The sequence below is a fragment of the Ranitomeya imitator genome, chromosome 1 (genome assembly GCF_032444005.1).
Source record: "Ranitomeya imitator isolate aRanImi1 chromosome 1, aRanImi1.pri, whole genome shotgun sequence".
NCBI classification, from domain to species: domain Eukaryota; kingdom Metazoa; phylum Chordata; class Amphibia; order Anura; family Dendrobatidae; genus Ranitomeya; species Ranitomeya imitator.
The window spans coordinates 483158475-483180889 of record NC_091282.1 but is presented as its reverse complement, the minus strand read 5'-3'; the positions used below and the strand labels follow the sequence as shown (position 1 = coordinate 483180889).

The 22415-nt window shown below is 42.9% G+C and overlaps 1 long non-coding RNA gene across 1 annotated transcript in view; it reads left to right on the top strand.

Moving 5' to 3' along the window:
* Positions 1-4543: 4543 nt before the first annotated feature.
* Positions 4544-22415, top strand: part of LOC138676324 (uncharacterized) — a 71152-nt gene continuing 53280 nt past the window's right edge. The window contains exon 1 of the long non-coding RNA XR_011320772.1: positions 4544-4663. This is a non-coding gene — a long non-coding RNA (uncharacterized lncRNA). The remainder of the gene's footprint in view (positions 4664-22415) is intronic.

Below are 22415 nucleotides of genomic sequence, written 5' to 3'. Positions count from 1 at the left end.
ACTAGCAACTAGCTGTCACTATATCAGTGGTTGGAACCATGGATACCTAAGGACCTGCAATGCCTGCATATGAGGAAAGACACATAGTAAATCAGAAGAACTATACTACATTTCTAATTGGAGATATTTGCTAATATTATTATTACACCTACTACATATTGGCATATGACCTTGGAGATGGGAATACCACTTTAACCACTTCACGACATGAGCCATACATGTACTGCGCATGTCATGTCTCTTCCTTTGATGTGAGCTCCAGCGCTGTGCCCATATCTTTCCAGGCACATGTCAGCTGTTTTGAACAGCTGACATGTGCCCCTAACAGCCGTGGGTGGAATCGTGATCCACCCACGGCTGTAAACCGATTAAATGTGATTGCACCTATCGGCGCCTGTGTCACATGACCATGGTTCGCCGATGGATTGGCATGACAACCCTGGGTCTGCAGGAGACCCCTGTGGTTGTCAATGCTGGATTGCTATGAGCGCCGCCCAGCGGTCGGCTATCATACCACGTGAGCATTTCTGCTGCATAAAGGCGATCTGATCGCCAGTGTGTAGCAGAGGCATTCAGACAACTGAAGCTTCTAGTCTCCCATGGAGACTATTGAAGTGTGCAAAAGGTTTGAAAGAAAAAAAGTTTCTAAAAATATTTAAAAAATATAAAAGTTCAAATCACCACCCATTCGCCCCATTCAAAATAAAACAATTTAAAAAAAATACACATATTTGGTATCACCGCGTTCAGTATGGCTATGTGCACACGTTGCGGAAAGTCTTGCAGATTGTTCCGGACTGATTTTGGTAAATCTGCAGGAAATCTGCACTGCGGATTTGCTGCGGAATTACCGCGTTTTTTTGAGGTTTTTGTGCAGATTTCACCTGCAGTTTTACACCTGCGGATTCCTATTGAGGAGCAGGTGTAAACCGCTGTGGAATCTGCACAAAGAATTGACATGCTGCGGAATAAACAACGCAGCGTTTCCGCGCGTTTTTTTCCGCAGCATGTGCACTGCGGATTTTGGTTTACATAGGTTTACATGGTACTGTAAACGCATGGAAAACTGCTATCAATCTGCAGCAGCAAATCCGCTGCGGATCTGCAGCAAAATCTGCAGAGTGTGCACATACCCTATCACCCAATCTATCAAGCTATAAAAAGAATTAATCCGATCGGTAAACAGCGTTTTTTTGTTGCCTCAACATTGCACTAAAATGTAATAAAAGGCAATCAAAAGATTGTATCCACACCAAAATGGGATAATTAAAAACATCAACTCGGCATGCAAAAAACAAGCTCTCACCCAGCCCTAGATCACGAAAAATGGAGACGCAGCGGGTCTCGGAATATGATGCAATTTTATTTATTTATTTTTTTACAAACTTTGGACTTTTTTTCACCACCATTTAAATAAAAAAACAACCTAGACATGTTTGGTGTCTATGAACTCATAATGATCTGGAGAATAATAATGGCAGGTCAATTTTAGCATTTGGTGAACATGGTGAGAAAAAAATCCAAAGAAACAGTTGTGGAATTGCACTTTTTTTGCAATTTCACCTCACTTGGAATATTTTTCCCTTTTTGGAGAACATAATATGGTAAAACCAATTATGTCATTCAAAAGTACAACTTATCCTGCAAAAATCAAGCCCTCACATGGCCATATTGACGAAAAAATAACAAAGTTATGGCTCTGGGAATTAGGGGAGCAAAAAACAAAAACGCAAAAATGAAAAAGGGCTGCATCGTGAAGCGGTTAAAGGGACTCATCAGAATTTAACACCACAAACTATTTTTAAAAGCAAGTCCAACAATATCTGCAGCCTATCACTGAGCGCAGCTAAAGTATAGACAGTACGAGCTGCGCAATTCAATGATTTGGCTGCAGCTTTGTTGACATGATGTCACAGGGCTGCAATCAATCAGTGAGCTTAACTGAGGTATAATATAGCACAAGCCACGGAGTGCAGTGATTGGCTGCAGCACTGTGATATCACCCAGCTGATCAACAATAACCAGAGAGGCAGCACTGGACCCGGGTAGGTTAAGTAAGCATATCACTAAGTCTGTGGGCAAAAAATGGGAGAAACAGAACTATCCATTTATTGAAGGTTGCACATGTAGACATAAGGCAATGAAATCAGGACACATTAGATTTTTGTTTTCTTAGAAGCCTCATTGTCTTCCACTTGAATGACACCAGCAATCGACTGTGAGGTTTTATTACTTTTATAGTCCCCATTTCCATTAATCCCATCATTTGTAATGTGTTTTCAAGAGAACGGTATAATATGACTGCAGGTACGATCACAAACTGGCATCTTGGCATCTTTGACATGGGGAAAACAGCATAAAGAGTTAATCCTTTACCCTGAAGCCTGTTTTCACCTTCCTGACAATTTTTTCAAATCTGACCACTGTCACTTTGAGGTAATAACTCTGGAACGCTTCTACTGATCCCACTGATTCTGAGATTATTTTTTCGTTACATATTGTACTTCATGATAGTGGTAAAAAAAATTTTTTTATATGACTTGTGTTTATTTGTGAAAAAGTCAGACATTTGGGGAAAATTTTGAAAACTTTGCAACTTTTGATTTTTATGCCCTTAAATCAGAGAGTGGTGTCACACAAAAATTTTTTGTTAGGAAGTTACAAGGGTTAAAAAAGTGACTGGTGCACTTCACAAAATAGATGGCATCATGAGAAAAGAAGATTATGTAACAATAGTGAGGCAACATCTCAAGACTTGAGCCAGGACGTTAAAGCTTGGCCAGAAATGGGTCTTCCAAGTGGACAATGACCCGAAGCATACCGCCAAAATAGTAACACAGTGGCTTAAGGATAACACAGTCAGTATTTTGGAGAGGCCATCACAAAGCCCTGATCTGAATCATATAGAAAATTTATGGGTAAAGCTGAAAACACAGGTGCGAGCAAGGCGAACTACAAATCTGGTCAGTTACACCAGTTGTGTCAGGAGGATTGGGCCCAAATTCCGACCAACTATTGTTAGAAGCTTGTGGAAGAATATCTCAATCGTTTGACTCAAGTCATTCAGTTTAAGGGCAATGGTACTGAATACTAATGAAATGTATGTAAACTTTTGACTGCAGTAAGTAATAAAAATGTCTTAAAACATTCTCTCTCATTATTCTGGAATTTGGCAAATATTAATAATTATGCTAATCCTAATTGACCTAAAATGGGAAATGTTTATTCTGATTTCCTGTCAGATACTGAGAAAAACATACATATGTGTCTTTTTATATAGTGTATGTAAACTTTTGGTTTCAACTGTATATTTGTGCACTTTTCTTTTTACTTATTTAGTTACAGCAGGGTTTTTGCTCATTTTGTTTCTTGTAGGTTTTGTATGCTTTATGGCCAATATGAACATGCGTTTATATGCTGCATATATACCAACCTAATCCAAGCTAAGTTTTTGTGTTTTTTCTTTGTGTTTTTGCATTTTGGGCAAGCCGGGCTGTGGCCTCCCTTTCCTGAGTTGTTATTGAAATTACATTTGAAAGCTTCCCCAGACTGGTGTCTCTAGATTGGAACCTGGTCCTTTTGTCTGCCCTTATTCACACACTGAGGTCAACTCTGACCCATTGTAAGGTTTTTAATAGTAGACAGTGCAGGTTCCGTCCCGATCAGGGCACCTTGACGACGGTGGGAAGGCTTTTATACTATTTTTTATAAAAAACAGTATTACTAAGAGTTTCAGTGCTCCTTTCATTTTGGTGCTGGTGCTGTGTGGCGGCCATTGTTGCTGTGGCTTTGTGCTGGTGGGGCGGCGCAGTCTGGAGTCATGGGGGCTCAGTCTCGCAGCATGGGCGCTGTGGGGCAACAGGCGATCCGCCCTGCTGGTGCATTGCCGCTGTGGTGGTGGTCGCCGCACGGCTCTTCTCTGTTAGGGCGGTAGGACCCACTCCGAGGTTTGCTGTGACGTGGCCGTGGGCTTCATACAGTCTGATCAGAATGTTAAACTGAAAACCTCATATTCAGTTATATACATTTTTGCCTAGCGGCTTTAGATCAACTTATGATTTTTGGAGGTGCGGTTCATGCCTTTTTTTTCCTTTTTGTGCAAAGTATTACTAAGAACGCTGTGTTATTTAAATGCACTTTTGCTATTTGGTTACAGCAGGGTTTTTGCTCATTTTTTTTCTTGTAGGTTTTGTGTATATTTGTGCACCCTAACAAGACTCAAAATTTTACAAAGCAGAGGGATTTTCCATTTTCTTACGAATTAACTATGCAGACTGGAATGTGCTTTCTAGTGCTGAAAATGTAAGAACATGAAAGTTTTTTTTCACTTTCATAATAAATAAGCTTTATGTGCATGACATGGAAAGCCCCTTGATGACATGCTGCCGACATTTTCTTTTCAGAGAGGGGTGAGAGGCTGTACCACTGAGTCACTGGTGTCTGCCTGTCACTGCAGTACGTCAGTGGGGATCATGACAGACAGTATATATTTCCAAATGATATCGCTACCTATTTAGATCCTTCTGAAATGCAAACAGGGTTTCAGCCACCAGAAACCAATGTAATTTCCATCTACGGTAATCCTTTTATGTATAATGATTTTATTTGCCACTACTTTACCTGGATCACCCTAAAGGAGAAACAATGATGACAAAGACTCCAAGTAAGTAAATTTATCAATTGCTGGTACGGACGCTATATAGATGAGTATCACCATTTTGGCAGTGAAGTGGCTGTATCCCACTTCATAGATATTAATAATAATTTGTGCAATCTCAAATTTACTCTCAGTTGGCAAAAAAAATATTAAATTTCTTGATCTGTTGTTATCTAATATTATTACATTATTACTATTAAAATTGATACATGTACCTATCGCAAATCCATTGCGGGTAATATTCTTAATGCTGGTTCATTGGAGAATTAATGTGTGCCCGCAGGAATTGCACTAATGGTCATATTTATAAACTAAAGCCATTTCTTCCAGATTGTGGGACAGAAAATACCCAGCATGGACACCAACACGTTCTAATAATATGGTTAAAAACAAAAATAGAAAAGAACTACTACAACATAAGCAATACCCTTCTTCAAATGTTATTAAACAGATTTTTATCACCACCTTTAGCAGGGAATTTCCATAAATGAAAAATATTATTAGAAAATATCGCCCTATTCTTTTGCAGGATTAAAAACTGTATTTGATCATTCGTGATGGATGCAGTTTTTCGGTCAAAACAGCCCCCATATTGGGTAAAAATTTATCACCAATCATGATAAAAAACCCAAATAAATATAGCATGATCCAACATGGCTCAATCATACTGGTTGTTAGAAATGTGGAACACACAGGAGTTCATGCTGTAGATATGCGGTAAAAACGTTAGAAATTCATCATTCTATTGGTAACAGCATCTATAAATTAAAACCATTAATTGTAACTCACTTATGCAGTATATCACATTCATGGTAGTTTGTGCAATTAAACAATAAGTTTGATGTGTCACATGACCCTCTTCCCATTGGAAAAATAAAGTTGGATCCAAAATGACCGACTTCAAAATGGTCACCCCCATCTTGAAAAGTTTTCCCCCTCCCACATACTAATGTGCAACAAACAGGAAGTTGATATCACCAACCATTACCATTTTATTTAGGTGAAACCATATAAGTAGCCCACCCTGTATATTGAATTCACCACAAGAAACAAAGAAAAAGGGAATAATCAGATATTCCTGAGATTCATGCATGTGACCTCCACACTTCTTTTTGCGTGCCCTGGAAAGGGTTAACAGGCCCACTCGAGGAGGAAAGCCTTATTAAACAATTAGACATATTGGATCCTTATGTTCAATACTGCTATCCTATCAATCTAATAAAGCACTTTAAAAAAAAAAAAAAAGGCAGCGCCAGTTATTGTTTGTACTGTTGGCAACATCTTCAATATATCTTTACGAATGATAGTGGTGCATGTAAAGTGTAACTGTCTTTTCATGGTGCTTCAGAATAAGTTCTACTAAATAGTGCGTGTAGCATCGTGGCACGCGTCTTACCCACATACATTTGCCAATCCTTTCCAGGAAGAAATATTAAAGGGGGTGGTGGCAGTGAGGGACATTCAGTAGATGCCCGAGACTGAAAGACGTAGACCCAAATTTGGGACTTTCCCATTGTATCAGAGACGGATCTGAACTGACAGGCTCATTGATTGCTATAAAGCTGTCAGTTCAGGTCATGAGACCCACAGTTGGGCTGGAACCAGCTCCATAACACAAATGTACTTTGAGCTAAAAGGGTTTTTCACAGGCGAACATTGGGGCTCGCTCACACTGACGAGTAGCATCCACTGATTCTCTCATGCGGGAGAATAAAATGCTATATGCAAATGACCAGGGTCTCAAACTCTGCTGCGAACGTGAGCTGAGGGTCATTTAACTGTGATCCATGAAAAGGGAAGATGGAGAACTGAATCTGTCCAGCTTCTCTATTCAGTGTGTCAGCTTATATCAAACTGCATCCCGATAACATGCAGTTCATTTTTTTGATAGTGTAGTCCATTGTTTTGCATGCACCCATAGACTTGTATGGATGCGTGCCATCCTATGCATGCTGCCAATCGCAGCATGCATCGACTCTTTTTATTCTCACGCCGACTTGGCCCTGCTTCGTAGTATGATATTGGAGCGATTGCTATTCAATGAAACATTGGATAAGACTCATGCGAGTTATACCCTGGCTACTTGCCAGTGTGAGCAATCCCTTATAGAGAAAGTGGAGAATTTTTTTTTCTCCACATCCAAGAAAATTGGTCCTATTATCCTAATCACATTCTGATCAAACTCTGATCAGAGTGTAATTAGCATAATCGGACTGATTTTCTCATATGTGGAGAAACTGGTCATCTGCACCTGCCTATTAAATGTGTTGGGGACATTATTTTGTGGCAATTACTATTATATAAGTACTAGCTATTGAACCCGTTCTACGCCCGGGTGGCGAGCATCTATATTGGTATATGGTCTGCATCCGGGTATGTGCTGCTCCATCCTGCGTCCCCATCCTGTCATGTGCTGCACCCATCCTGCACCCCCATTCTGACATGTGCTACTCCCATCCTGCACCCCCATTCTGACATGTGCTGCTCCATCCTGCGTCCCCATCCTGTCATGTGTTGCACCCATCTTGTGCCCCCATTCTGTCATGTGTTGCACCCATCCTGCGCCCCCATTCTATCATGTGCTGCTCCCATCCTGCGCCCCCATTCTGACATGTGCTGCACCCATCCTGCCCCTCCATTCTGACATGTTCTGCACCCATCCTGCGCCTCCATTCTGTCATTTGCTGCTCCCATCCTGTCATGTGCTGCTCCCATCCTGTGCCCCTGTTCTGTCATGTACTGCTCCCATCCTGTGCCCCTGTTCTGTCATGTGCTGCTCCCATCCTGTGCCCCTGTTCTGTCATTTGCTGCTCCCATCCTGCGCCCGTTCTGTCATGTGCTGCTTCCATCCTGCACCCCCATTCTGTCATGTGCTGCCCTATTCTGTCATGTGTTGCTCCCATCCTGCGCCCCCGTTCTGTCATGTGCTGCTCCCATCCTGTACCCCCGTTCTGTCATGTGCTGCTCCCATCCTGCACCCCCGTTCTGTCATGTGCTGCTCCCATCCTGCGCCACCATTCTTTAATTTGCTTCTCCCATCCATATGCCCCATACGCTGCTCCATTATGGTTGATGGCCCCCATAAGATGCTCCATAGTATATGCCCCCGTACACTGCTCCATTATGGTTTATGGCCCCCATAAGATGCTCCATAGTGTATGCCCCCCGTACACTGCGTCATAAAGGTTTATGGCCCCCATAAGATGCTCCATAGTGTATGCCCCTGTACACTGCTCCATAAAGGTTTATGGCCCCCATAAGACGCTCCAGTGTGTATGCCCCCGTACACTGCTCCATAAAGGTTTATGGCCCCCATAAGACGCTCTAGTGTGTATGCCCCCGTACACAGCTCCATAAAGGTTTATGGCCCCCTTAAGACGCTCCAGTGTGTATGCCCCCGTACACTGCTCCATAAAGGTTTATGGCCCCCATAAGACGCTCCAGTGTGTATGCCCCCGTACACAGCTCCATAAAAGTTTATGGCCCCCATAAGACGCTCCAGTGTGTATGCCCCCGTACACAGCTCCATAAAGGTTTATGGCCCCCATAAGACGCTCCAGTTTGTATGCCCCCCGTACACTGCTCCATAATGGTTTATGGCCCCCATAAGACGCTCCAGTTGGTATGCCCCCCGTACACTGCTCCATAAAGGTTTATGGCCCCCATAAGACGCTCCAGTTTGTATGCCCCCGTACACTGCTTCATAAAGGTTTATAGCCCCCATAAGATGCTCCATGGTATATGCTCCCGTACACTGCTCCATTATGGTTGATGGCCCCATAAGATGCTCCACTGTATTATATGCCCCCCATAAGATGCTCCATTGTATTATATGCCCCCCATAAGATGCTCCATTGTATATGCCCCGTATGCTGCTGCAATATATAAAAAAAAAAATTACCATACTCACCTATCGTCGCTGGGCGCCGAGTGCTGGGGGGCCTGAGCAGGCGGGGACACCGGCGCGCTGTGGGGGTCAGGTGCCGGAGTCACCGCTAGCTCAGGCCCCCCAGCACTTGCTATACTCACCTGTCTGTCCCGTTCCACCGCTGCGCGCCGCCATCTTCCGGCTCCTCTGGCTGTGACTGGTCAGCCAGAGGGCGGCGCCGGCGCGCATTAAGCACGTCATCGCGCCCTCTGAACTGTGAGCATCACAGCAGAGGACCCAGGAGACGGAGCCGCACGCAGCGCTGGAACGGAGGACAGGTGAATATACTCACCCTCCTGGCGGTCCCTGCTATCCGGTGGAGATCGCGGTGTGCGTTCAGTGTTTACGCGCTTGCGCAGTCTATAAAGGCTTCGGACAGAGTGACGCTCCCAGCGTTATATTATAGATTTCAAATTCTCCTCCTTTGTGAACAACTGCCTGCTCCTTACAGAATACCTAGCACTCCTATTTTCGAAATGGTTGATGGAGGAGCATGTAACCAGAAACTTCCATTAGCTTCCTCCAGTTTAACTATTGAAATTGTTTTCATATGCTGAGGAACAGTGCTGGTTGCATGCTCATCCATCAGCTTCCATTTTGAGAATAAGGAGTGCTGTACAATGTCACGACGGTAACTTTCAGCCTCAGCGCCTCCCTACTCATTGTGGTCACCACTCATGTCAGGGGGGCTCCCTGAGTTTTGCCTCTTGAGTACTAATGCATCTAATGGTTGTTTACATTTGGCTTTAGTGGGGGTGGCCTGTCTCTGCAGGAATTTAAAGGGACACTGTCACCTGGATTTGGAGGGAACAATCTTCAGCCATGGAGGCGGGGTTTTGGGGTTTTTGATTCACCCTTTCCTTACCCACTGGCTGCATGCAGGCTGCAATATTGGATTGAAGTTCATTCTCTGTCCTCTGTAGTACATGCCTGCACAAAGCAATCTTGCCTTGCGCAGGTGTGTACTATGGAGGACAGAGAATGAACTTCAATCCAATATTGCAGCCAGCATGCAGCCAGCGGGTAAGGAAAGGGTGAATAAAAAACCCCAAAACCCCGCCTCCATGGCTGAAGATTGTTCCCTCCAAATCCAGGTGACAGTGTCTCTTTAACCCTGCTGTGTCCTGCATAGATTAAGTTCCTTGGCCTATCCCGTGCCAGCAGGCTCTATATTAAGCGGCTCCACCCATTACTCCTGGCTTGCACTTTGGTTCCTTGTCTGTTGGTTCAACTTGTGTCCAGTTTGTGCTTTGTGTGCTTGTTATTGACCCGGCTTTGGTATTCTGAACCTGTGCTGCCTGCCCTGACCTTGGACCATCTGACCACACCTTTGACCTTACCATCCTGTACCTCGTACCTGTGTCTCTGCTCTGGCCCTTTGATTAGCTGCTGCAGTCCAGGGAACCGCCCTGGAGTGGTACCTTGTGTGTACCGCTATTGGGGTGATCTCTTAAGGTGAAATCTTAGTGATTGCCTGCCCCTGACCTGATAAATATGAGCCAAGTGCATGCATAAAAGAAAGACTCAGGGTCAGATGTGCACTCCTTTCTCGGCAAGAGCTGGCAAAGAACTGAACTTTATTAGTACTAACAAAACATCATGTAGCAGGCAGGAAGAGGGTGTTGCGCAGCTTCTTCAGCAGCTATTGTATCACTCTGTGTTAGATCCCTGTTAGGTCTGTTCTATATATGGTATTCAGTATATCCACCTCACAGTCCAAGGATTCCATTGACTAAGGTACAAGTAGATAACATCTCAAAAGGGACAAGAATGGGAGGGGTACGTGACTATAGACCCTTTAACAAGTAGGCTCCAAAGCCCTCAAAGAGAATGCTGCAGGAATAAAAGTTTATCTATAGTTATGACCATGAGAAAATATGTTTGTTTATGTACATATAGAGATATCGAGTGCGTGCAAGCACAAATGAGCACCCGTGCGTTGGTGTATGGAGGAGTTGGAGATGGCCCACTCTTTCTAAACAGCACAGTGTCCATAATATCCTTATCTGTCCTCGTTATCTCCATTGAGACTTAGGTTATGTGCACACATTGCGGATTGTATGCGTTTTTGCTGCGAAAACGCATACACAACGCAACCCATTGAATTCAATGGGATTCCGCAATGCTGTGCTAATGCTGCATATTTTTCCGCAGCGGAATCGCATCGCGGAAAAATACTCCGCATGCTCATTCTTTGTGTGGAATCACAGCGATTCCGCACACATAGGAGTGCATTGATCCGCTTCCTTCCTGCATGGGGCTATGCCCACCATGCGGGAAGTAAGCGGATCATGTGCGGATGGTACCCAGGGTGGAGGAGAGGAGACTCTCCTCCAGGCCCTGGGATTAAAAAATAGTTATAATACTCACCTTCTGGCGACCCCCAGATCCAGCCCAGGCCTTAGCGATGCTCCCGGCAGCTCCCGTTCCCAGTGATGCTTTGAGGCAATGACCTGTGATGACATAGCGGTCTCATGTGATTCTACGTCATCTGGGGTCATTGTAGCGAGGCATCGCTGGGAACAGGAGTTGCCGGGAGCATCACGAGGATCGGGAAGGCTGCGGAGGCCGCCGGAAGGTGAGAATATCATGATTTTTTATTATTATTTTTAACATTATATCTTTTATGCCTATGCAGCATCAATAGTAAAAAGTTGGTCACACTTGTCAAACACTATGTTTGACAAGTGTGACCAACCTGTCAATCATTTTTCCAAGCGATGTTACAGATCGCTTGGAAAACGCTAGCATTCTGCAAGCTAATTACACTTGCAAAATGCTAGTGTTTAGCGGGAATACGCATGCCAATTCCGCATGCATATTTCCTGTGGCAGGGAGTTGCGGAATTGCTGCGGAAATTTCCGCGGAAATTCCGAATGTCTGAAATAGCCTAAGGGAATGTGCATAGTTTGCGGAAAGTTGTGCAGATTTTTCCGCACTGATGTTGGTAAATCCACAGGTAAACCGCACTGTGTTTTACACATGCAGATTCCTATTATGGGGCAGGTGTAAACTGCTGTGGAATCCGCACAAAGAATTGACATGCTGCGGAATGAACCACGCAGCGTTTCCGCACGTTTTTTTCCGCAGCATGGGCACTGCGGATTTTGTTTTCCATAGGTTTACATGGTACTGTAAACTCAGAGAAAACTGCTGCAAATCCACAGTGGCCAATCCGCTATGGATCCGCAGCAAAATCCGCAACGTGTGCACATAGCCTTAACCTGTTTTTTGGTCCTTACTTTGCTGTGAATAAACCTTACTATGCTGCTGCTGATACAACACTGCTGCTGACACCTATATAAATTTTAAAAAAAGATTTGTCAAAATTTTCTTTTTTTATAGTTTTATACTACCACCCCCAATGAAAAATAGCAGTGAAATGTAATCACTACTCAGTTATCTAGGAATCATTGATCAGTGATGTAGGGAGACAGGGATATAAATGGGGAGTAAGTAGGGAGTCACAGCCACACTAACACAACCTGCTGATCAATCGCAGCATTTGTCGATGTGCCACAGTGACTGGTTTTGGAAGATCAGCTGAGATCAGCTACCGGTTAGGACTTTGGCTGGCACTTTAAGGGTATGTGCACACAATGTTTTTTTTCAGGCAGTTACACTCCAAAACCCAACAGAAATAGCACTAAGTTAATGCTAAAAACAGTGAACATATGCATTCATATTTAAAGGGACTCAGTCACCTGAATTTGGAGGGAACAATTTTCAGCCATAGGGGCGGGGTTTTCGAGTGTTTGATTCACCCTTTCCTTACCCGCTGGCTGCATGCTGGCTGCAATATTGGATTGAAGTTCATTCTCTGTCCTCCATAGTACACGCCTGCGCAAGGCAAGATTGCCTTGTGCAGGCATGTAATACAGAGGACAGAGAATGAACTTCAATCCAATATTGCAGCCAGCATGCAGCTAGCGGGTAAGGAAAGGGTGAATCAAACACCCAAAAACCCCGCCCCTATGGCTGAAAATTGTTCCCTCCAAATTCAGGTGACAGAGTCCCTTTAAGACTCACTAGCTATGCATACAGTATGTACAGTCTTTTCAGCATCTTTTAACCTCTTCAGGTTTCCAAAGACTCAGAGCAGTTAAAGAGGTTGTCCAGTCCGAATCGATAAGTTTGCAGTCACTCTGTGAGACTGAGGCTATGTGCCCATGGTGCGGATTGGTGTGCGGATTTTTCTGCACTGTTTTTGCAAAAATCCACAGGTAAACTGCACTGCGAATTACCCGCCGATTTCCAGCGTTTTTTGTGCGGATTCCACCTGCGGTTTTACACCTGCGGATTCCTATTGAGGAGCAGGTGTAAACCGCTGCAGAATCCGCACAAAGAATTGACATGCTGCGGAAAAAACAACGCTGCGTTTCTGTGTGGAATTTTCCGCACCATGTGCGCTGCGGATTTTGTTTTCCATACGTTTACATGGTACTGTACAATGCATGGAAAACAGCTGCAGATCCGTAGCGGCCAATCCGCAACGTGTGCACATAGCCTTACAGTCATGGCTGAAAGTGTTTGCACCTTTGAAATTGTTCCAGAAAATGAAGTATTTCTCCAAGAAAATTATTGCAATTACACATTTTGTTATACATGTTCATTTCCTTTGTGTGTATTGGAACAGAAAAAAAAACAGAAAAAAAGGCAAATTGAATATAAAGAGTGAGACAAAATTGTTGGCAACTTTCCAAATTTGTGGGTAAACAACTTTGCTTCAGGCATGTGATGCGCATTCAAGTTCCTCTGTAGAGATTGGTGGATCCCTGGATGTTCGGGTCCAGCAGGTTCAGGCAAACAGTTAAAAAAAAAAGTTCCAATTTGGGTACCAGAACGGTACCCAAATCCGGACCCCATTCACTTGAATGGGGAGCCTGAACATCCAGTGTTTGCTAGGCTGTCATGTGCATGACAGTGCGGAAAAAGCTGCCTCTGATCGGCGATAAAATCATTACTGCCGGTCAGAGAGCCACAGTTCCTGCACTGTCAAATGACAGCGTGAGCCTGCAGCTATGATCGGAGGTAAAAAGTTTTTCTCTGGTCACTGACGTTGGGGTGGATAATCAGCCCCAATCAAGTTCCAAAGAAATGCAAGCTGTCCTACAGGCTCAGGGGGCATCAGTGTCAGTGCGAACTATCCTTTGATATTTGAATGTAATGAAACGCTAAAGCAGAAGAAACAGGAAGACCCCACTGCTGATGCAGAAACACAAAAAAGCAAGATTGCAGTTTGTATGTGAGTAAGCCAAAATCCTTCTTGTGGATAGATGAGACCTAGATAGAGCTTTTTGGTAGATCACATAATTCTACTATTCACCGAAAACAAATGAGGTCTTCAGAGAAAAGAACACAGTACCTACAATCAAATATGGTGTTCAGAGATATTTTGGGGTTGTTTTGCTGCCTCTGTCATTGGGTGCCATTATAGTGTCAGGGGGACTTGGCGGTGGCATTACTGTGATTTGATGGCTGTGTGACATCATCATGGGTTATAGAAGAACAGGCACGGCCCTGCTCAGCACACTGACCCCATTGCTCAGCTCTATGACACTTCGGATTGGAGGGAGAGAGTGCTTGTTTAGGCCTGTGTGCACAGTGTAACGAATTAGAGGCCTGGAGTCTTGATTCAGGTGCTGAAGCTTAGCCATCATACTAACAGTCCTTCTAAGGGCTAATCATTTGCTTTGCTGTTTGTGTCACATACAATGTGCATTTAGCCTAGAGAAGGAGAGATATTCGCAGGAGCAGATATAGTGACAGAATCCAGTCTGTAGACAGGGATTAGGGCTGTGCAGTCCGTTGGGAAATATATAGCTGCAGCTTTATTTGAGGGAGGTGAAAAAAATGAACATATTTTGATCCATTGAGTATTACGTGATTTGTGTTACTTTTTGTGTTATGTAACATGATTCAGGTGACCATTTTTTTTTTAATTTTATTAAAATAAACCCTTTGTTTAAAGGGGACAAGACGGGAAAATGCTGATGATGGCGCACGCATATGCCGAGGACATGGGGCAGGTGCAACTACAACTGTTGCTGTTTCACAAGAAACACGTGGAGTGCCTGTTAGGGCCAGTAGGTACTCGGGCCAGGTCCGACGGTTCTTAAGGGGGTGCTCAGGGCAGCATTGACCTGGCCGTGGCCCTGGGCCCTAGCAGGCGCTCCATTTTGGCATCACAAACAGGATTTCGTAGCCTGGTACCACCGGGACCTGTGTGCCAGAGACTTTGTTGAATTGTGGAATCGCCGCCATTAGTGTCACATGGCATGTGGGAGAAGTTATCATGGGTGGAACCTGAAAGAAAGGCAAAGTTGTGTGTGATAATGGGGGTTACCTGGTGGTGACTGTGAAGCTTGGCAACCTCACACACATACCATGGCGGGCACATGTGCTCAACTTGATAGTTCAGCGTTTTCTGAAAACCTACCCAGATGTGCCAGAGCTTCTGGTCCAGGTACGCCACATCAGCGCCTATTTCCGCAAGTCAGCTACAGCTGCAGACACTCTGGCAGTGCTGCAGCAGCGCATGCATGTGCCAGTTCACCCACTGGTATGCAACGTTACCATGGGCTGGAACTCCACACTGGACATGCTGGCAAGGTTTTGTGAGCAGCAGAGGCCAGTTGTTGAGTACCAGCTCCAACATGCCCATTGTAATTCTGGTCAGCATCCACACATAACAACTGAAGAGTGAACATGGATGTCTGACATTTGTGCGATTCTCCAAGACTTTGAGGACTCAACAAAGATGGTGAGCTGTGATGACGCCATAGTCAGTGCAACGATCCCACTTCTGTGTCTACTTAAACAATCGCTGCTCACAATTAAACATGATGCTTTGCATGTGGATCAGGTGAAGATGGAAGAACACATGTGACAGGGAGATACTGCCCAGCCTCATCGCATCGGATTGGATAACAATGAGGAGGTGAACACTGAGGAGGAAGAGGAAGAACAGGAGATGGTGGCTAGTGCAACAGAGGCTAGTAGCCATACAACCTTTGTCCTGTCTCTCCTATGTTGATGGGTTGAGAATAGGAATGAGGAGGAAGGCAGGAGGAGAAGATGGAGAGATGTCATCATGGTGGAGGATGGAAGTGTTGACTGTATGGAGCTTGGCACATATGGCAGACTTCATGTACTACTGCCTTTCCCTTGACTTCTCGCAATTACATTCATCTTGGCCAAAAAAGAGTAGTGGTTGTTCACCCTTCTAGACCCATGCTACAAAGAAAAATTTGCATCTCTTCTTCCTGAGGTGGAGAGGTCCTCTAAAATGGTGCAAAAATGGAAGGCCATTGTGAAAAATATGTTGATAAAATTCATATCTGACAATACTAGCAGCAGAGGGCAAGCTTCCATGCCTAACCAAGAAGGAGAGGCCACGGAGACACACAGCAGAGGCAAGGGTACGCTGTCAAGATGTGGGCCAATTTAATGACACCAGCCCAGCATCTAGGGCCTGATGACCAGGTATTTTTGACCAAACCAGTGCACTCCCTCTCAAACTTTCAACTATTGGGTCTCAAAGCTGAACACTTGGCATGAACTGTCCCTCTATGACTTTGAGGTGTTGTTCTGCCCTGCTGCTAGCATCTTGTCTGAGCAGGTTTTTAGTGCTACCGGGGGGTCATAACAGTCAGGTGCTTTCACCTGTCAACTGAGAATTATATTTTATAATTAACAAAGCCTGGATTAGCCCATACTTTTTCACACCACTAGATGACAGCAGCACATAAAGTGTTTTTAATATTTAATATTTTAATGAGGCACACCAGTTGTTGCCTTTCAGGGGTCTATGGATGACCCTTCTTATACTTTTTTTCCTGGCTTTGCACTTTCTGCAAAGCCTTTATGACTGTATAAGTACATAAACTACAGCTTCAAAATATTTATGTTCTACATTTCTTTATGGATTGAATGAGTCATCCATACAGTTTAACATGGTAATTATTGCATTACGATGGTATTTAAACTCACAAAAAATGTTGAAAAATATTTCTGGATTAGATTATTCATCCATAGATTATGTCCTTTTGTAACATTTTGGTGGTATATAACAGTACAAGAAAACTAAAAAAATTTGTCTTGGTTACATTTCTTACTCATACATTATTCTTTGGTCTGGGGTACATTTTTGGCATATTTAACACTCATAAAAGGCGTTAAAAAATTTTGCTGGGTTAAATTTAGCAGACATGGAGTATTATGTGGCCTTGGGTACATTTCTATGATATATAACAATTCCAAAAAGTGTAAAAAAAATGTAGCTGGGTTGCATTTCTCACCAAAACCCTATTCCATGTTCTAGGTTACATTTTTTTATGATATACAGTATAACACTCCAAAAAAGCGTTAAAAATGTTTGATGTGTTAAATTTGTCACCCATACACTATTCCGCCTTCTGGGATACATTTACTTGTTATATAACCCTCGAAAAACTTGTTTAAAAATGTATTGGTATTATATTGCTCATTCATAGGATATTACATCTTCTTGGGTAGAGTTCATTGATATATTAGCCTCAAAAACGTGTTAAAAAATATATCGGTATTATATTGCTTATCCATAGACTTTCATTTTCCTGGTAGATTTTGGTGGTACATAAGTCTAAAAAAATTATTAAAAATGTATCAGTATTATATTGCTTATCCACAGGGTATTACATCTTCTTATCTACAGTTCATTCCTATATAAGCCTCAAAAAACTTGTCAAAAAATGAATCTGTATTCGGGCTCTTTCACATTTCAGTGTCTATGGTATGTGTGGTGACAATTTTCACACCTACCGGAGACACTTACACACGTGTCAGTGTGCTTCCGCAGACCGTGTGTCCATGTGACCCACACGTACACATGTCCATTTTTTACCAACCACAAAACATCCCGCACATGTGCACACAATGACACACTGAGAAGCAGTGGTACAGTAAGTGCTGTTCCCTGGTGTTGAAGACAGCTTTGCCAGCGATCAGCGCTCACAGGGGCTCCTGCGCTGTAAATAAATAATTTTAAAAAAGTCCGGCGTGGGGTCCCCCCATTTCTGACAGCCAGTCTTGCTAAAGCTGACAGCAGGTATTCTCAGGCTGGTAAGGTGCCATTGATATAGGCCCCGCCTGCCTAAAAATAGCAGAGCACAGCTACCCAGAAAAGGCGCATCTATTACATGTGCCAATTCTGTTGTTTTGCCCGGCTCTTCCCACTTGCCCTGGAGGGCTACAAAGCAAGTGGGGTTCATATTTGTGGGGCTGATGTCACCTATTGTCAGGTGACATCAAGCCCACAGGTTAGTAATCGAGAGATTTCTATAAGACACTATCCATTACTAATCCTCTAGTTATATGATAAGCAAAGACACAGCCTGAATAGTCTTTTATTAGAAGTAAAACAAAACACAGTTTTCTATTTTTATTTAAAAATAATAAACACAGTTATAGTCACTTAACACCAAATTCCATCGAAGCCCTCGTCTCCTATAATAAAACAAAAATAAAAAAAAACAACAATATCCCTCATCTATCTGTCGCTCTGTCCCACGCCATAATCCATGTCTGGGGGGTGCAGCCTCAGTGACTAGCGGTGACATTGTGGTTCCTGCCGGTCAGTGAGGCTGTCTTCCCAGCAGGGCTGAACTGTGGTGACCTCAGCACCATTGGAAAAAGCCAGTGATAATGTCACCGCAGTTCAAGCTCTGTGTCTTCACAGCAGATCACTGTGAGAATTTTTATTTTATTGTCACTCCTTAAAGTGGAGTAAAAGTGTGCGATCTGGGAGTCAGAGAGTCCCATTTATTTGACCATTTTTACTGCCCCCCAGACCTCCTTTTAGGGTCTGCCAGAAAAAAGCTCAGATTTCCCATTGACTCCCATCATACTTGTTACTCGAATCGAGCACCTGAGCTTTAGGAATTGCTCAGTTCAATGAGCACTGAAGCATTTTAGTGCTCGCTCATCTCTAGTGTGCAACCAAATATTAAGTTGAGGGTGCCAACAATTTTGTCTGTCCCCCCCCCCCCCCTGTTAAATCCAGCACTCCTGGGCTGGGAAAAGAACACGACAATTACAGGTTAGCAAAAGACATGCAAAATTTTGAAATGCTTTTAAACAAATAAATTTAACAATGCTTCCCTTTATGGGAGGTGAGAACACTTGATCGTTGCAAACATGAACATATTTACATTGTGCTTATTACCCTTTAAGGCAAAAGTAGAAAAAGAACAATTACTAACTTACTATGGCATACAATTACCCATACAGGTATTCTATCTACTAAGTGCAATTACCCTCTAAGGGTATACTATCATTAACCCTTAATGTGCAATTTAACATTTTCTTTATTCTTCTTCACATGCAGGACTATCTGTTTACCCCCACGGGCCTACTGCATCTTTCTTCAAGCTTTCTATCACTATCTAGATACATATTATCAGCAACGAAGGCTGGGTTCACACTTGCGTTTTAAAACGCATGAGTTTTTAAAAAAAAAACGCACGGTGAAAAAAACGCATGTAAACGCGTGCAAACGCCGCGTTTTTTTGATGCATGCGTTTTTGCATGTGGTGAAAAAAACACGGCGTTTTCACGCGTTTACATGCGTTTTTTCATGCGTTTCTATTTTTTATACGCATGCAGATAAATGTGTGACAGCTGCCAATCATCAAAATAAAGTAAAAAACCCACTATAATCAGAAAGAGCTAGGGTTAGGGTTAGGGATTCTAACCCTAACCCTAAAGGGATCCTAACCCTAACCCTACCCCTAACCCTACCCCTAACCTTAAAGGGATTAGGGTTAGGGGTAGGGTTAGGGGTAGGATCCCTTTATCAATTTTATGGTGTGGGGTGGCTTATCAGTGTGTTTTTTTGTTTTTTTTTATAAAAACGCATGAGTTTTTAACGCATGCAAACGCATGTGCTTAAAAACGCATGCATTTACATACGCATGCGTTTTTTGCGGCAAAAAAAACACTGCTAAAATTACTACATGTTGCATTTGTGCAACACAACGCATGCATACAAAAGACGCATGCGTTGGCAAAACGCAGCAAAACACATGCAAAAAAACGCATGCGTTTTTAATGTTAACTATAGGGGAAAAAACGCATGCTTTTTTTGCGTTTTTTAACGCAAAAACGCAACAACAAAAAAACGCAAATGTTAAACCATTATTAAGGTGCAACAACCGAACATTCCCTTTAAGAGAGAAACTAGTCTTTTCTGAGGTAGTGCAAACAATCAACAAGTCAGTAATAAACTTTAAGACCATAGAAACTTTCACGTCGTCATCAGGAACAGTTTCTTCGCAAAGTCTTCTTGCTTGTAAAACCAGTAGAGAGCACCTTTAAGAAGGTGCTAACTATATACAGGAACAGTTTTTGGCCATGCTCAGTTCATGATTCCACAGTTCTTTAACCCCTTAGTGACAGAGCCAATTTGGTACTTAATGACCAGGCCAATTTTTGCAATTCTGACCACTGTCACTTTATGAGGTTATAACTCTGGAACGCTTCAACGGATCCCGCTGATTCTGAGACTGTTTTTTCGTGACATATTGTACTTCATGTTAGTGGTAACATTTCTTCGATATTACTTGCGATTATTTATGAAAAAAACGGAAATATGGCGAAAATTTTTAAAATTTTGCAATTTTCAAACTTTGTATTTTTATGCCCTTAAATAAGAGAGATATGTCATAAAAAATAGTTAATAAATAACATTTCCCACATGTCTACTTTACATCAGCACAATTTTGGAAACAAAATTTTTTTTTGTTAGGGAGTTATAAGGGTTAAAAGTTGACCAGCAATTTCTCATTTTTACAACACCATTTTTTTTTAGGGACCACATCACATTTGAAGTCATTTTGAGGGGTCTATATGATAGAAAATAATGAAGTGTGACACCATTCTAAAAACTACACCCCTCAAGGTTCTCAAAACCACATTCAAGAAGTTTATTAACCCTTTACGTGCTTCACAGGAACTGAAACAATGTGGAAGGAAAAAATGAACATTTAACTTTTTTTTGCAAACATCTTAATTCAGAACCATTTTTTTTATTTTCACAAGTGTAAAAACAGAAATGTAACTATAAATTTTGTTATACAATTTCTCCTGAATACGCCAATACCCCATATGTGGGGGTAAACCACTGTTAGGGCGCACCGCAGAACTTAGAAGGGAAGGAGCGCCGTTTGACTTTTTCAATGCAGAATTGGCTGGAATTGAGATCGGACGCCATGTCACATTTAGAGAGCCCCTGATGTACCTAAACAGTGGAAACTCCCCACAAATGACACCATTTTGGAAACTAGACCCCTTAAGGAACTTATCTAGATGTGTGGTGAGCACTTTGAACCCCCAAGTGCTTCACAGAAGTTTATAACGTAGAGCCGTGAAAATAAAAAATCGCTTTTGTTTACACAAAAATGATCTTTTTGCCCACAAATTCTTATTTTCACAAGGGTAACAGGAGAAATTAGACCACAAAAGTTGTTGTGCAATTTCTCCTGAGTACGCTGATACCCAATATGTGGGGGTAAACAACTGTTAGGGCGCACCACAGAGCTTGGAAGAGAAGGAGTGCCGTTTTACTTTTTCAATGTAGAATTGGCTGGAATTGAGATTGGACGCCATGTCGCGTTTGGAGAGCCCCTGATGTGCCTAAACAGGGGAAACCCCCCACAAGTGACACCATTTTGGAAACTAGACCCCTTATGGAACTTATCTAGATGTGTGGCGAGCACTTTGAACCCCCATGTGCTTCACAGAAGTTTATAACGTAGAGCCGTGAAAAAAAAAATTGCATTTTTTCTACAAAAATGATCTTTTTGCCCACAAATTTTTATTTTCACAAGGGTAACAGGAGAAATTAGACCACAAAAGTTGTTGTGCAATTTCTCCTGAGTACGTCGATACCCAATATGTGGGGGTAAACCACTGTTTGGGCGCACCGCAGAGCTTGGAAGAGAAAGAGTGCCGTTTTACTTTTTCAATGTAGAATTGGCTGGAATTGAGATCGGACGCCATGTCGCGTTTGGAGAGCCCCTGATGTGCCTAAACAGTAGAAATCCCCCACAAGTGACCCCATTTTGGAAACTAGACCCCCCATGGAACTTATCTAGATGTGTGGTGAGAACCTTGAATGCCCAAGTGCTTCACAGAAGTTTATAATGCAGAGCCACAAAAAAGATTTTTAGCCACCAAATTTTTATTTTCACAAGGGTAACAAGAGAAACTGGACCCCAAAAGTTGTTGTCCAATTTGTCCTGAGTATGCTGGTACCCCATATGTGGGGGTAAACCACTGTTTGGGCACACGGCAGAGCTCGGAAGGAAGGAGCGCCGTTTTGGAATGCAGACTTTGATAGAATGGTCTGCGGGTATTATGTTGCGTTTGCAGAGCCCCTGATGTACCTAACCAGTAGAAACCCTCCACAAGTGACCCCATTTTGGAAACTAGACCCCCCAAGGAACTTATCTAGATGTGTGGTGAGAACTTTGAATGCCCAAGTGCTTCACAGAAGTTTAGAATGCAGAGTCGTGAAAATAAAAAATATTTTTTTTTCCACAAAAAAGATATTGTAGCCCCCAAGTTTTTATTTTCACAAGGGTAACAGGAGAAATTGGACTGCAATAGTTGTTGTCCAATTTATCCCGAGTACGCTGATGCACCATATGTGGCGGTAAACTACTGTTTGGGCGCACGGCAGAGCTCGGAAGGGAAGGAGCGCCTTTTTGGAATGCAGACTTTGATAGAATGGTCTGTGGGCATTATGTTGCGATTGCAGAGCCCCTGATGTACCTAAACTGTAGTAACCCC